At 37.7% G+C, this 15,669-nt stretch overlaps 1 protein-coding gene across 1 annotated transcript in view; it reads left to right on the top strand.

The window, feature by feature from the left end:
• Positions 1-2,111: 2,111 nt before the first annotated feature.
• LOC128865446 (beta-1,4-glucuronyltransferase 1) overlaps positions 2,112-15,669 on the top strand; it is a 104,998-nt gene continuing 91,440 nt past the window's right edge. The window contains exon 1 of the mRNA XM_054105839.1: positions 2,112-2,132. The gene's annotated coding sequence lies outside the window, so the exon portion shown is untranslated. The remainder of the gene's footprint in view (positions 2,133-15,669) is intronic.

The following is a 15,669-nucleotide window of genomic DNA, read 5'->3' as shown; positions in this document are numbered from 1 at the left end:
GACCCAACCAACGAAGTGAATAGTGCGTGCGGTACTGCCTTTGGAGACAGAACAGGGAAAATATGCTCGCGGGTGGCGATAGAGAGGAAGATAGAGAGGACGGTTGGTGGAGGAGTATTTTGCGAGCAGCTCTCCATCCATCTCAAGTTCAGGCTGCTAGACCACTGTGGTGTCTTCCAAGCGGAGGTATCCGCGCTCAAAGAAGCTGTGAATTTGTTGCTTATTCCTGTAACTACTGCGAGGGGCCAAGCGGCAATAAGTGTCCAGTGCTCGTTTTTAGTACTCTGGAAATTAGTCAGGGCATTAGGCTCATTTGAGTTGCTGGTCACAGGAAAACTGCTGGGCGGATGAGCCAGCTAGACAAAGGGCTCTCGAGGGGGTTTTCTTGCAAACTGAAAGGATTGGGTTCTTTTAAAAACTTGTGGTCTGCTCTTCTCACTTTTTTGTTAGCAAAACCTTTCCTAGCAGTCCTTCGGCGTTATCCACAGCCTTCGAAGAACACGTCCTCTCTGCTATCAACGAGCAGCCTGTGGAATAATAACTGGAGCTATAAAATTGTGTCCAGCAGAGACACTTAATGTGATGCACTACCTGCTAAGTAGACTTACAACTACGACTAATAGTAGTGAATACCGTCTGCAGAATTAAATAAGGTGGTTTTTGGATATCTAGGATGTTTGATTATATTGTTATTCTAGACAGCCAAAGGCTTACCAGCAACTCTTCAGATTTTATTACCGCTGCTCTAAACCTTGGCATGGTAAATTTCCGCATGCTGAAGCAATGGGATTTGAATTTAGCAGGAAAAGAGAATACAACTGCACTTTACACTGATGGATCCAAGATGGATTGTGGCGTCGGCGGCGGTGTATAATCGGAAGACCTCGAAACTTCCAAGTTTTTTCGCCTGGGGAAAAGGCATAGTATCTTTCAAGCAGATGTTTTCGGAATAAGGGATGTATGTTCGTATGCTATTGGATAGTCAAGTCATCTTAGTCAGCCATCTTAGCTTTAAAGTCACGTATAATCAATTCAAAAGTCGTCAGACAATGCAAAGACGAACTTAATACTTTACTGTGCTCGACAGACATCACTCTCATCTGGGTACCTGGTCATAGGAACACAGACGAACTTAATACTTAACTGCGCACAACAGACATCACTCTCATCTGGGTAACTGACAACATAGAAGGAAATGAGAAAACCGATGAACTGTCAAGACAGAGCGCATCCTACAAGGAACCCAAAGCGGTAGAAATAGGCTGTGTCCAAGGCGTGCGCAAAAGGGAGAACTTCTCGCTATTTCAGAAGCAGGCCGTTTACAGATGGGCTAACACAAAACAACTAAACAAACGTGGCCCAATTTCAGCCAATCTGGAACTGACGAGTTGTTAAGAAAACCACGAGCAGACATATTCAGAATTGAGAGATCAGACCAAGAGATGAGGTGACCCTACCACGATAGATGTATGTAGAAGCTGCAATCAAGAATAATCTAAGGAAACGACTGTTCACTAGCTTTGTGAGTGACAGAATGCTGAGTGCTCTGTGACATTGAATGCTCGAGGTTTTCAAAATTTTAATAGATATAGGAAATAATTCATAAAATTCATGAATGTGGAATCATAGTAAATATTTCGATGATTTGTAACAAAAAATAGTACTCCAATCGGTTGGGTCTTTTTTTGATTGATTTGTTGCAGTTTGAACATCAATTTTTTGGTTTATTAACACTTTTTGGCTTATAGACACGCGTTCTTTATAAGTTTGTGCAATTTATTAAAAAAAAGCCTTCCACGAGAATACAAAAAACCCTGTGCAATTCGAAGCATTCTGTGCCAAGTTATTAGCCTACAGACATATTTTGGGACTTTATTTTATACAATTCTGAGGCACATACGTTTTTCTTATTATGTTGATATTTGAAATGAGTTCTTTATTCAATTAACTTCCTACTCTCCTACAAATACATACATAGTTATACATACAAAAACAATAGCCATATTATTATAGGTACCAATAAAAATAATTATATTAATATCGAATTAACCAAATATCTTCTTCTTATTCTGCTTGCAGGTAAATCCAAAAACAACATCTTTGTGGCCTTAATATAAGGACTTGCACTTCATGTAAGTTTACGAAACTCAATTTCCGGCTATTAAACAGTAGCCGCATATAAAATATACAAATACTTGTGTGCATTAGGGTGGGTCGATTTTTATGTTGAACGAAATTGAGCAGAGTGGGAGCGTAAAATGAAATTTCATAAATCAAACGCCTTTAATAGTACAGTAGGCGTGTTAAAAAAATGGTATCCAATTGATCGCGAAAAAATCGCTAAGGGGGCAAATACCTGTAAACGGCCATATTTTCCCTGATTTTCACTAAAATGATTTAAAATGAAGAAGTCAATATACATTTTTTTCAAAATTGGCATACAGTTTATTTATACATTAAAATATATTAGTATAATTTTTTTTTTATATTTTAATCATTTAAATGGCGGAAGTACACTCAATTCTGCCAGGAAGGTCGCAGCGGGGCTTCTCAATCGGCGGGCATTGTAGCATCGGCGTCAGTGACCTGAATAAAAAAAAACTACATTTTTTTTTGATTATCAATGTCATAATTTCTATATGAATTAAACAAAAAAATAAATTCGCGAAATAAAATGCTTCAAAAAAACAAAAATGAATTTTGGGGCGAATTTTCCTACTATTTTTGTTTCGAAAATTTCATGGGAGATCGATGTGTGCAAAATTTCAGGGAGATCGGTCAATAATTTTTCGAGCTATCGTGTACGCCAATTCGAAAAATGTAGTTTTGAGAAAAACGCGTCTAAAGTCGGCAACGTAACTATCTATACCTCTATACCTCTCCCAGCACTCGAACGCAAAGAATAGAGTCGTCACGGTTGACGATCTGCAATATAAGAAATACTTAAATTTACGTTTTAAAAATTTTTTGACTTATTCTTAAAGGATTATATTAGCATTTTAAGAAGAAAAAAAATTCCAAATTTTACAGGTATCTGTCCACTTAAAGGATTAAAAAGTTAAAGCGACCCTTAGACGTTACGATTTTTTGTACAACCTGACAACCTTGTACAATTTGAGATGTATTTACTTTTCAATTATATTTTTAAATACTAAAACTTTTTTGTTGTGTTATTTGAGCAGTCGCAATGCAAAATCGCTTGTCATAAAATTTTCTGCTTTCGTTCATTTGTTAGAACTTGGTCGAGCATAGACTATAGAAACTGGGGCAATTTCATCAATCAAAACAAATATTTCCAGCGCTTTGGAATAAAAAAGTGAAAAATACTGAAATAAGGTTATTCGCTAAAGAGTACGAAAAAAATTCCATGCAATATGCAAAATGTATGGAAAAGCAACAATTCAGTACATTTCAGTTGCTGTCGTTGGGAATTAAAGAACTGTCTAATCAACCCGAAAAATATGGCTGTAGCCAATATTTTTCATGTCACCAGTTTTATGTTTTTTGGTTTCTTTCACTTCCTATTTAAATTCCAATGGCTGATCGGCCTATCGGTGTTAATTGCTGTCACCATTATTTTTTTAATATTTTAATATTTTTTTAATGAAAACTTGAACTTTGTCCAAAAGATATTGAAATGTGTCCTCATCCGTAAAAGGCCGGCTTATTTTTTGTATTTTCAAAAGTTTTATATTGGAAAATTTGTTGTTACTTTTAAACCCCTTTTATATTTATATTTCATTTCATTTCATTTTTTTTTTTATTATAATTTCGTTTACAATCAGAAACGCAATATTTCATTCGCTCATTTCGTTTATACTATAGTGTATTTCTGCTATAAAAAATCTCCTCATAAACAACCATCTGCCGTTTGGAGTCGGCATGAATATTAAGATGGACTCAAACGATTTGAAGTTTACATCAGATTTTCGGTAGTAATTTTTTGTAAATTTCGAACTTTGCTCTTTCATAAACTACAGGGTGAACGATATGAGTGTTACCAACTTCACACTGCTGGTATCTGTAAAACAGCTCATGGCATCAACGTCAAAATTGTTCTAATGACAGTTCAATATATTGTTTATAAGCCATCAAAAAGCATTTGCGTCTCAGTTTTGTTGATTTTTTTTTTTCTGTGATGGAATTAAACGTAATAGTGTGATTGCGCTATATTTGGCGGGAAAATCACAACCAGCCATTTTTCGAGAGCTCAGTAGGTAGGTAGGTGGGGTGGTTGTCATAAAGACACACTTAGACCTTTCGCAGGTCCATTGTGATGAGCTCAGTCACCTCAAAGTGAATAAAATGTAAAACGTTACAATGATACTGGTAGCATTGCAAACCCTATGGAGACGGACCAAAAAAAACCGCAACAACTCCAGAAATGGTTCGGAAAGTGAAGGCTCGACTTGAACGAAATCCACGTCGAAGTGGAAGAAAAATGGCCAAAGAACTGAAAATATCAAAAGTCTGCATTCGACGTATAGTGAAAAATGAGCTCAAGGTCAAGGCTTACAAGTTCACAAAAGCACACGATCTTTCACCCCGGCAAAAAAAAGTTCGGTTCGAAGGAGCAAAGAAGTTGTTGCGCTTGCACGAACGTGGCGAATTTCCTAACATTGTGTTTTCTGATGAAAAAAATTTCCCAATTGAGCAGTTCATAAACACTCAAAACGATCGTGTTTACTTGACCGAACGCTCATACGAGAATTTGAGCGTACGTATGGCCACTCGAAGCAATTTCCCATCGCAAGTAATGGTTTGGGCCGCACTGACCGCTGATGGACGCTCTCCAATCGTTTTTATCGAGCCTGGGTTCAAAGTGAATGCGACTTATTATTGCCTTATTTTAGAAGCTGCTGTAGAGCCGTGCGCACGCAAACATTTCGGCCGTAGACCATGGACGTTCCAACAGGACTCGGCACCTTCTCATAAAGCTCGTGTAAACCAAGAATGGTTAAAAAATCATGTTCCACACTTCATTTCGTCCACACAATGGCTTTCGAATTCGCCAGACACAAATCCGATGGACTATTCCATCTGGTCCATTTTGGAGAGCAAGGTGAGGACTAGAAAATATGCCAGTATGGATGCGCTGAAAAAAACGATTATACGAGAATGGGCCAAAATACCTCAAGATCACATTCGTGCAGCATGCAACTCATTTTTTGGCCATTTGAAGGCTATAGTCAAGACAAAAGGTGGTCATATCGAGCTAAAGTGAATTTTTGTTAAAACTGTAATCATTTTTGAATAATTTTGTTTCTGAAATCAATAAAAACTAATTTCACACATAAAAGTTATGGTGGTTTGAATAGGTAACACTTCATATCATTCACCCTCTAATATTTTGCTACTCTGCCGCACTCATAACTCGGGTAAATCCCCAAAGACTGGCATACATTTTGATTACATTCACTGTTAGCCTCTGTTAAATCTCTTAAGGGATTATTAAATTCTTCGAAAATTGTGCTTTTAATTTCCACCATAAAAGAGTTCCCACTTTTTCATTGCCAGAATAAAGCATATTTTCATTACAAGGCTCATATGATAAACAATAGCAATAAAATCATACAAATGTTTTCGTAATATTTTTATATGATATGTAAAATTCATGAGATAATAATATTTTATTGCTAAAATGTGAATCCATGAATATTTTTATGAGTACAGAAACAAACAGTCATAGTAAAAAGTCAGATATAAGTAACTGGGAGATTTATCAATATGCACATTTGTATCCTCATATATGTAGATACATACGAGTACTTGAATATCTGAAAAAATGTACGTATGGGGAATTACACTGCACAGTAGGTCAGAAGGCATACGAAAGCTAATAAAAGTCAACTTTGGAGTTTGAAATTTTCAACGTAAAAAATTCATTAGAATAGAGCACAATTGGTAAAATGTTGAGACCTCTGTTGCATTTTTGTTTGAAAAATTATATAAAATTAGAAAAATATATTTAATATTAATTCTGGTATATGAAGATTTTTATGGTTTCTCAGTTCTTATTAATATTATTGTTATTATATGGACTACCCTAGACGGGTATGACTATGAGATACACCAAGCTACCTAGCTGTCTCCTGATCGAAAAAAGCGAAGCCAGATCGATCATGTTGTGATACGAGTAGATGGAAGACACGCTTCTAGTGTATTAGATGTACGTACGATCCGAGGACCCAACATCGACTCGGATCATTACCTTGTTGCAGCCAAACTGCGCACACGCCTCTGTGCAGCAAAAACGTACATCTACCTATGCAAAGAATGTTCAACATCGAAAAGCTGCAATCACAACAGATAGCCAGAAGATTCACCACCCAACTGTCACTCCTGCTCTCAGAGAGCACTGCCCAACAAACCGGCATGCACGAGAAATGGAGCAACATTTCTCGTTCTATACGTACCGCCGCCGAAGAAGAACTCGGATTCCGGCGAGCCCGAAAAAACAGTTGTTACGACGAGGAATATCATCCTGCCGCAGAAAGAAAGGATGCTGCCTATAGAGCCACGCTGCGCTCGGGCGCAACGCGAGCCATGTGGAATCGCTATAGAGAGCTAAAAACGGAAGAGGACGTATTATCCGAAAGAAAAAATGATAGGCCGAAATACGTGAGTGCGAAGAGCTTGAGATGCTAGCCAACAGAAACAACGCCCAAAAATTCTACCAGAAAGTTTGGCGGCTTACAGAAGGTTTTAAGACCGGGGCGTTTTCCTGTAAGAACAAAGACAGCGAACTGGTGAGGAGGGAACACTTCTTGAACCAGCTAAATAGTGATAGCTGCGCATGTCACAGAGAATGTGAAGATCCCGATACCCCAATCGTCGACGGAATTGTCGTTCCGCTACCCAACCATGACGAGACGAGAATAGCATATCACGGCTAAAGAATAACAAAGCCGTGGGCGCCGACGGACTGCCGGCTGAGCTATTCAAACATGGCGGCGAGGAGCTGGTAAGGTGCATGCATCAGCCTGCCGATTGGAGTTTAAGTGTGCTCTGCCCAATCCATAAGAAGGGCGATCCTGCAATTTGTGCCAATTACCGCGGGATTAGTCTCCTAAATATCGCCTATAAGGTTCTAGCGAGCGTATTGTGTGAAACGCTGAAGCCCACCAACCATGAACCAACTGATTGGACCTTATCAGTGTGGTTTTAGACCTGGAAAGTCTACCATCGACCAAATATTCACAATATGCCAAATCTTGGAAAAGACCAACGAAAGGAGAATCGACACACACCATCTTTTCGTTGATTTCAAAGCTGCTTTCGACGGTACGAAGAGGAGTTATTTATATGACGCGATGTCTGGATTTGGTATCCCCACAAAATTAATACCGCTATGCAAAATGACATTGCTCAACACCAGCAGCGCCGTCAGAATTGGGAAGGACCTCTCCGAGCCGTTTGATACCAAACGACGTTTCAGACAGGGTGATTCGCTGTCGTGTGACTTCTTTAACCTGAGGACAAAACGAAGTGCCTCGTGTCTTCAAACAAACAGTCGGCGCACTCGCGTATCGGCACCCACTTCACTGTAGACAGCTATAATTTCGAGGTTGTAAAAGACTTCGTTTATTTAGGAACCAGCATTAACAACGATAATAATGTCAGCCTTGAAATCCACGTAGAATCTCTCTTGCCAACAAGTGCTGCTTTGGACTAACTAGGCAACTGAGCAGTAAAGTCCTCTCTCGACGAACAAAACTAACACTCTACAAGACTCCCATCATGCCCATCCTAACGTATGGCGCAGAAGCTTGGACGATGACAACATCCGATGAAGCGATGCTTGGAGTGTTTGAGAGAAAGATTCTGCGCAAGATTTTTGGACCTATGGACGTTGGCAACGGCGAATATCGCAGGCGATGGAACGATGAGCTGTATGAGCTTTACGACGACATAGACATAGCGCAGCGAATAAAGATCCAGTGGCTACGATGGCTGGGTCATGTCGTCCGAATGGATACAAACGCTCCGGCTATGAAAGTATTCGATGTGGTACCAGCAGGTGGTAGTGGAGAAAGAGGAAGGCCTCCTCTGCATTGGAAAGATCAGGTGGAGAAGGGCTTGGCTTCACTTGGTGTGTCCAATTGGCGCCGGTTAGCACGAGAAAGAAACGACTAACGCGTTTTGTTAAACTCGGCGAAAATCGCGTAAGCGGTTAGACTAGTTTGGATGAAATGGAGTTAGAGTGTAAAGCCTTTATAGCTGCTTGACTGTTTGAGAAGATAGCTACTCTTGCACCAACTTCCTTGTAGAGTGAGTTGCATGCTTCTCTGATCGCTAAAAGTTCTGCCTGGAGCACGCTGGCATAGTCAGGAAAACGAATTGATTGAGATAGGTTGAGTGGCTCCGAATGGAAGCCAGCTCCCACACCACAGTTCATCTTAGAACCATCGGTATAGATTTCGATATCGTATCTTCCAATCACCTTTCCTTTGCTCCATTCGGCTCTCGGTGGAAAACGTACCGTAAAGTCTTTCTTGAAGTTAAGGTCGGGGACTGTGTAGTCTGATCTGTTTTTGAGCAGCGAAAGTGCCTGTAGGAGGATCTTACTGTGACCGTACGACCTTGTTGTTCAGCTTCCTATGTCTCTGAGTCTCACCGCGCTGCAAGTAGCGATTGTTTAATGTGTAAATCTAATGGTAGCAGATGACTTAGTACATTGAGCCTTACAATCCTATGTTGACAACTAGTAAGCACAGCATGGGGGATAAGACTCCTCCCTGAGGGGTTCCCTTGTTAACAGAGCGTTTTACCGTGCTGCTGCCTACCTCACCGATGATGAAAAAACAATTAAATTTCGAAAATCTGTGGATCTGTCTATTTTTAATCAGATATTTTTTTAAGTTCAACCATAAATTTGTAATCAGCGACTATAAAAAGGCTTTTTATAACAACATTAGGGTGGCTCACAAAAATTTGGAGTATCAAGTATGTGTAGTAAGCTCCTTCGAATTGTGCTACATTGAAAAGGAAAACGCACACATTTTTTTCTTGATTTTTAATTTTGAAAAATATTTTTTTTGTAAACAGTTCGTTGTAAAATCGCATAAAATTCATATTTTTCAATGAACAGGTGATATTTATTTTTAGAAATATTCAACCTATAAAATACGAATTTTATTTTTAAACTTACTCTTTGAAGCTGTACGTAAAAACTAACATTTAAGGGCATTTAAGAGCTTACCGTGCCGCCCTAACAAAAATATTAGTTAATATAATTTTTTTTTATATAAGTTTTTATAAGCGAAACTTCAAAAGCTTTACGGTGCTATTAAAAATCAAATAATTTCAAAATAAATAAAATTTGTATTTTTTTCAATATACAAAGAAAACAATTGTGGTGCATGTCGTAAGAAATATTCAGCACTTCAACTTCTTATGGACCACCCTAACCGACATTAAGCACAATCAAAGAAATTTTAAATTTTAACCGCTTTCACATGCTGTCTGTCCCATAGTGCACCGCCAACCGATTCAAATATGATATGTATGGATAAATGTATGTATTATAAGCTCACAGCGCCAACGTAATAAATCAATATAAATATAAAAGCATTACACAAAACAAAAATATGCTTCTACGTCACCTATTGCGTCCAATCGTTAAACAGTAATTTTCAAATTGACTTTTTACATATACCCTTTGCTAAATACTACCACGCTGGAAATCTGATAAGGAAAAAAAAACGCTGTAGAAAAATGTTAAGCTCCGAATGAAACAAAATAACGCCGAGACATGTAAATTTTAGTTTTGGGTCGTAGATTATGGATCTGTGCTTCATTTTTCTAGACCACGTCGTTTTCTCAAATTATTTCGATTTTCAATTTGCATTATCTTTCAAGCGAGTTATCGATTATTTTTGCATGAAAAAAATTTATAAATAATTATAAAAATGTTGGTCGATTTATTAAAATAATAAATTCAAAGAAAATATAATGATTTTCCAGCGCAGCCAGCACAAAGGATTGCATTAATTTGAAAAAGGATATACAAAAAGCCAAAAATATGAATACAAAAATTTAGTACAGGGTTGCCCATATTCGACGGACCCGACGGATTTTGATGACTCTTTGGGCCCATTGCAATCGACGAGGCTTGTCCGCAGGCAACAATGTTTGCGTCAATTGAATCTTATACGGGAATAAATGCAAATCAATGCGGACAATTCGTTGTAAAGTGGTCCGAGCAATGCCCAACTGCTGAGAATGGCGATTTTGGGATGTCCTTGGCGACGCCTTGGCCGGTTTTGATTTGGCCTCTTTGGATTAGAAAGAGCATCACCAGTCGAAAACCTGTCGTACAAACGTTAATTGGTGTTCTTAGAATTCGCACTTTTCACATTATTTAATTTTTTATACGCACGTTGAGCTTTCACAATTGACTTCTTTTGTTGAATGTAAATTTCAACAATTTGGGAGCGCTCGCGTGGCGTGTACTGTCCCATGGTAAAAACATGCTTGAACTGACTCTTCCAACGCGGTATGTCATTAAGCGATCTGACGTCTCTGTTAAACGATACAGGGTTGCCAGATGGGTCCGTCGAATATTGGCAACCCTCTAGAAATACGTAAAAAAGTGCCCAAAATAGGAAAAACTTTCGCACTTTGAACGTCAACGAGGTTTTTAGTACAATAAAATGTCCAAAAAATAATAATTTGTTTTTAGACTGTATTTAATAGGATATTAAATATTTTTGCGCAAAATAAAAAGATAAAAGTAGTCATGTAGTGACTGAACTGTTCCAATGGAGACGTGTCAGTCACCGGTGACTGACAAAGTGGTCAAAGTGTTAAGAAAAAAAGACAAAAAATAAAAAATGCAAACATGTGATCGAAATATTCTGAGAAAATTTTCTAATCCAGAAAACTGGAGCAAAGATCTATATCCAAATCTGCTACCCAAAACTACGTTTACGTGTTTAGACATTTTATGTGCCATTTTAATGTCCCTACAGTGTCATTTTTGATAACTATAATTTTTTTTAATTTATTATAATTTTTTATATCAAATTTACTCTACAATTTTTGTTAAATTTTATTAACACTGAATTTAGTAACTTAATGTTCGTTTATTGATTTATCAAAATTCTATAAAGAAAGTGCTTTAGTTTTGGACTATACTGTTTGGAGGCTTTACCTACAAAATACTTTAAAAATTGTGTGGTACCTAAAGCGGCCCACAAGCACGCAACAAATTATAAGCGTCGGTCATAGTTCGGCCTTCTCCACAACACTCATACTTATACTACCTTTGCTCTGTTTCCTTTTTTACCCTCTTAATGGTATCACAGGGCACGAAAGTTGTTTTGCTCGCTCAAGTGGGCCCTTGCTTGTCTTCTTGGGCCATATAACCTAACCTATTCAGTATTAAAACTGAAATGTATGAATACCGAAGGCACGCATTTGAGCAGCTTCCATCAAGACACGAAGCTATCAATACTAATCCAACTAATTTATACATTTTAAATCACTTAGTCTAATCACCTAGTAACGGTTTTCAAATGTTTGATGCCAGTTGAAGGATTGCTCAAACATTATTTTTTTTTGGATTTTTAATTCAAACCCAAAAATTTATGTCCAAAGCTTGCGGCTCCATGCGTCGTAACCTACTTCAATTCTATGGTTGTCGCGCTCTATGAATTTGGTTAACAACTTTTTTGAGTTGTCAGTAGGATGGTCCAAAAAACCGGTATTTGCGCGTTAAAAAAATATATAATTAGTAGTGCCTCAAAGCGCATCAAGTTAGACAGATATTTTAGATGGTGTAAAAAAACCTTGTATATTTGGTGCAGCATCCTGAGCAAAACTTTTTCTTAGCCAGATTGTGCTGCTTCTGTCTACAAAATATCAAAAATGCACAATAATTTATTTATTACATATTAGGTACCGATTATTATTACCTATCTGCGTTTTGTAAGTCCGACACCGAAAAGCTACATCAAATATAAAACTAGTGGAAAAAAAGTATGGGTCACTATATAAATAATAAATTTGTGCGTATTGTAAATTGACAATTAGCGAAGAGATACAGAGAATACCATTGATAACTAATTTTTTTCAATAGGAGTGGATAGTTTTATGGGTTTATAGCTTTGAGACTTTGCTATACTTTTTTTGGCTAAACAAAAACTTGTTTATTTTTGATTTAGGAAATTTCTTGGACTAGGAGCTAAACTTTTCAGACTTAACTTTTTTATTTTTTTTTTTTTTGTATTTTTGAATCACCCAAGGGAGAAGTCTTACTGCAAGGACATACCCGTACAAGTTAGAGCACGAAAGTGGCTTAAGCAAAGTGAAGCGCCACGAAATTATTAAAATTGTAGTCAAAGCTACCAACTAGCAAATGGATTTCACGGCTACCTACAATTAGTCGCAAAAAAAACCACTTGCACTAGTAAAAATAGAATCAGATAGTTACAGATATGATACATATATACAAATTTATGTATGTATACTGTGAAGGAAGTCAATCATACAAGCTAACACTCAGGACTACCACCTACCAGAGCCACCCAATTGTAGGCCATAATATTTTCCATCCGCTTTATCGTGTGTACACCTCATTCGTTCCACTTCGGTACCAAACAATCGATTATGAGGATTTTTATATGCCCAATTGCGCGTCATGCAGTCATTAACATGCTACGTATCAGTGTTGCCATTGCAGGTGATGAGCGATGGCCCATTTAAAAAGTTGGCGAATATGGCTAAAAATGGCTAATGACTAAAAATGGGGATACAAAATTTGGATTGCAAATTAGTAGTTCATATTTGTTTTATAAAAATTCAGGTACAAATGGCACGTCTTGGGTAAACATTTTAATGAAGTGGCGTTAAAAAATTTCAATTATTTTATTGTAAAAAAAAGAAATACTTTTAACTTAGATATAAAAAAGAATAGTCCTTCTACCAACGGCATTCCTCATGATGCGCCTAGGCGCCTTCAAAACGACTCGATAGAAGTCTTAGTGGAGTAGATTTTGCATCCGAATTAAGTTTTAACATTCTCGTATGCTACTGGATCGGTAATAAAAAGCGAAATAAGCGTGAGCGCTTTGGAAGATGCACTTATTCTTCCTCCTTGAGGTGTACGGCGCACGCTCATAAAGTATTAAATAAATAAAGTGGCGCTTGAAAGTGAATTTCATAACCAGACACTTGGTTGTCATTATCTCAAGGAAGAATGTAAACTGGATAAGCGAATCATTCGCGGGATGACGAGATATCTATAAGTATAAGTATATTTAAGCACACAATTCGGAAGAATATGTGAATACAGATAAGTCGGACTTAGTACTCTGCACAAAGAAGCACAAAATTCTGACCCGGCCTCCAAATAAACTAGGAAATGCCCCACTTACACCTAAATCAGGCACTTGTGAGTCATTTAGACAGTAAACCCACATGAAGGTTTAGTGTAGGAGAAGAGATAACAAATGCTTCCAATGTCTTATACGAGTAAGTATGCAGCAAAATATACGGCAAGGCGTGATAAACTCCACTCAACACTCAACAATTGGATCTAAAACTGACCTAGAGCCCTAAGGTGCTATGATATTTGGTATTTCAGACGATTGTGTATAAAACAAAAACCATATGTAGAGGTTCATATATATTTAGAGACTCATTAGTTTACCCCTATTTATAAAGGGTGATCAATTTAGAGGTATCGGATTTAAAATTGAAATAAAACAAAGAAAATTCAAATAAATTGGATAATCTTTATAATTTTTGTGTAAAACCATGCATGACATTTATTTTTTAAAGACAACCCCTTTCAAATGTCGGCCGCAACTTCGGTCAGTATCTCATGAATAACTTTAGTAATGTTGGCTTCCAATGCCTCAATCGAAGCTGGTTTATCCACAAAGCATTAAGATCGAAACGACAACGCAGTAAATCCATTGTAAAACCATATAATATATTGTGCAGATCACGAACTTCAATTTCCGGCATCAAAAAGTCGTTTATCATGGCGCGATAGAGTTCGCCATTCATTGTTACATTGGCGCCAGCCTCGAAGAAATATGGGCCGATTTTTCCTCCAGTCCATTGTAGTGCGGCCAACTGTTGTTTTCAATGGACGTAATAGCTGTTCTTAAATGGCTTCGGGTTGCTCTTCGGCCCAAATACGACAATTTTGCTTATTGACATAGTCAATAATTGACTTAGTCAATAATCCAAAAACGTCGGACGGTTATGAACACTTTTCACAGAGCATCGATTTTCGTAATACAATTGAACGATTTGTAGACGTTGTTGAGGCGTTTTCAATGAATACTGAAAAATTTACGTATTTAATTAAACAGTTGTCACACGAGTCGTGTCGAAAAACCCTATTGGAAAAAGTGCCACCGATCTGATCCCTCTTTACATTACCTACGTGAGAAGAAATTTTTTGTTTTTTAATGAAATAAAGCTGATTTTCGGAAGAGATACTTATACCTACAGGGTGGCGCAAAATTAATCACCCTACGGAAGATTTATAATTTTTGCAATTGGCGCCGTACGTCAATCACATTTGACATCTTCCGATAGGGTGATTATTTTTGCGCCACCTTATACTCATAATCCCGCAAATTTTAGGTATGATCGACTTGAAATTTTCCAAAAAAAAATATTAATACTATTATTGTGGATTTTCATCGACATTCAACCTGTCACTGAACCAAGTAAATGAAATTATTTAACAAAAACAGAAAAAAAACCCTAAATTTGGTTTAAATGGCAACACTGCCACCTACATTCACACGCATTCATATTATGCCTACTAAACTACTTGTATGCATGTATGTATGTATGTGTGTATGTAGAACAACCGTAACACCTACTAAATAATACTAAATATTTTCTTCCTGGTGATTGCGTGTAAACGCTTGCGGTTCCACTCGGCTCTTTTTTTCAACTTCCATTAAAATAAATGTTCATAAATATTTGAATATTAACGTGTGCGTGTGCGTGTGTGTGGCGCTGCGTGTATGGGTACAAGCGCCGAAAAGTGTGCTAAGAAATTTCCAAACGTTTGCTTACTTGCCTTTTGCTTTGGAAGTTTTCTCTCATTTGTTTGCGCACCTCAAAGCCACTTGACTTTGCATGTCGCAGTTACTTGTTTCGTTTGTTTTTTTAACATTTTTTCAGAAAATTTTTCTTCCTGTTTGTATTTCTTTCTTGCCATTGGGTCGACTTTGGTTCGTGTTTTTTTTTTCTTCCATTGGTTTTTCTTTTTGAACGTCTGAGTTTTTATTACCTTGTGGTTTTGACGTTTACCGTTTTTGCGTTTACTTCTAGCTTCTCTCGCATTAAGTAGTCTGCCACATTTCGTACCAATGAATTTCCCTTTCCCTCCTCATGCACACGAGCATTGGCACCGCTGTTTGATATGCATGTATGTGTGTGCATGTGTGTATGTTGCGCCAGTGTATGCCAGTCGCTTTGCTCCAGTGCCTAGTTGGCGCTTTGGTGCCACAGCTACCTCCTGCTTTGCATGCGCTTGCACTAACCCCTTCTTGTCGCTGGCCATGTTTTTTACTGCTTGTTTGTTTGTTTGTCCTCCTCTTCCTCTGAGTTGCTCAATCGCGCGCGCCGAATTCTGGTATTTGAGGTCAAAAACAATCGATTTTCATATGTGGGTTCGGCACCCATTCGACACAC

This window comes from Anastrepha ludens, chromosome 5 (assembly GCF_028408465.1).
Source record: "Anastrepha ludens isolate Willacy chromosome 5, idAnaLude1.1, whole genome shotgun sequence".
Lineage (NCBI taxonomy): Eukaryota > Metazoa > Arthropoda > Insecta > Diptera > Tephritidae > Anastrepha > Anastrepha ludens.
Note: the sequence above shows the minus strand (reverse complement) of the source record. Positions and strands in the feature narration are given on the sequence as shown.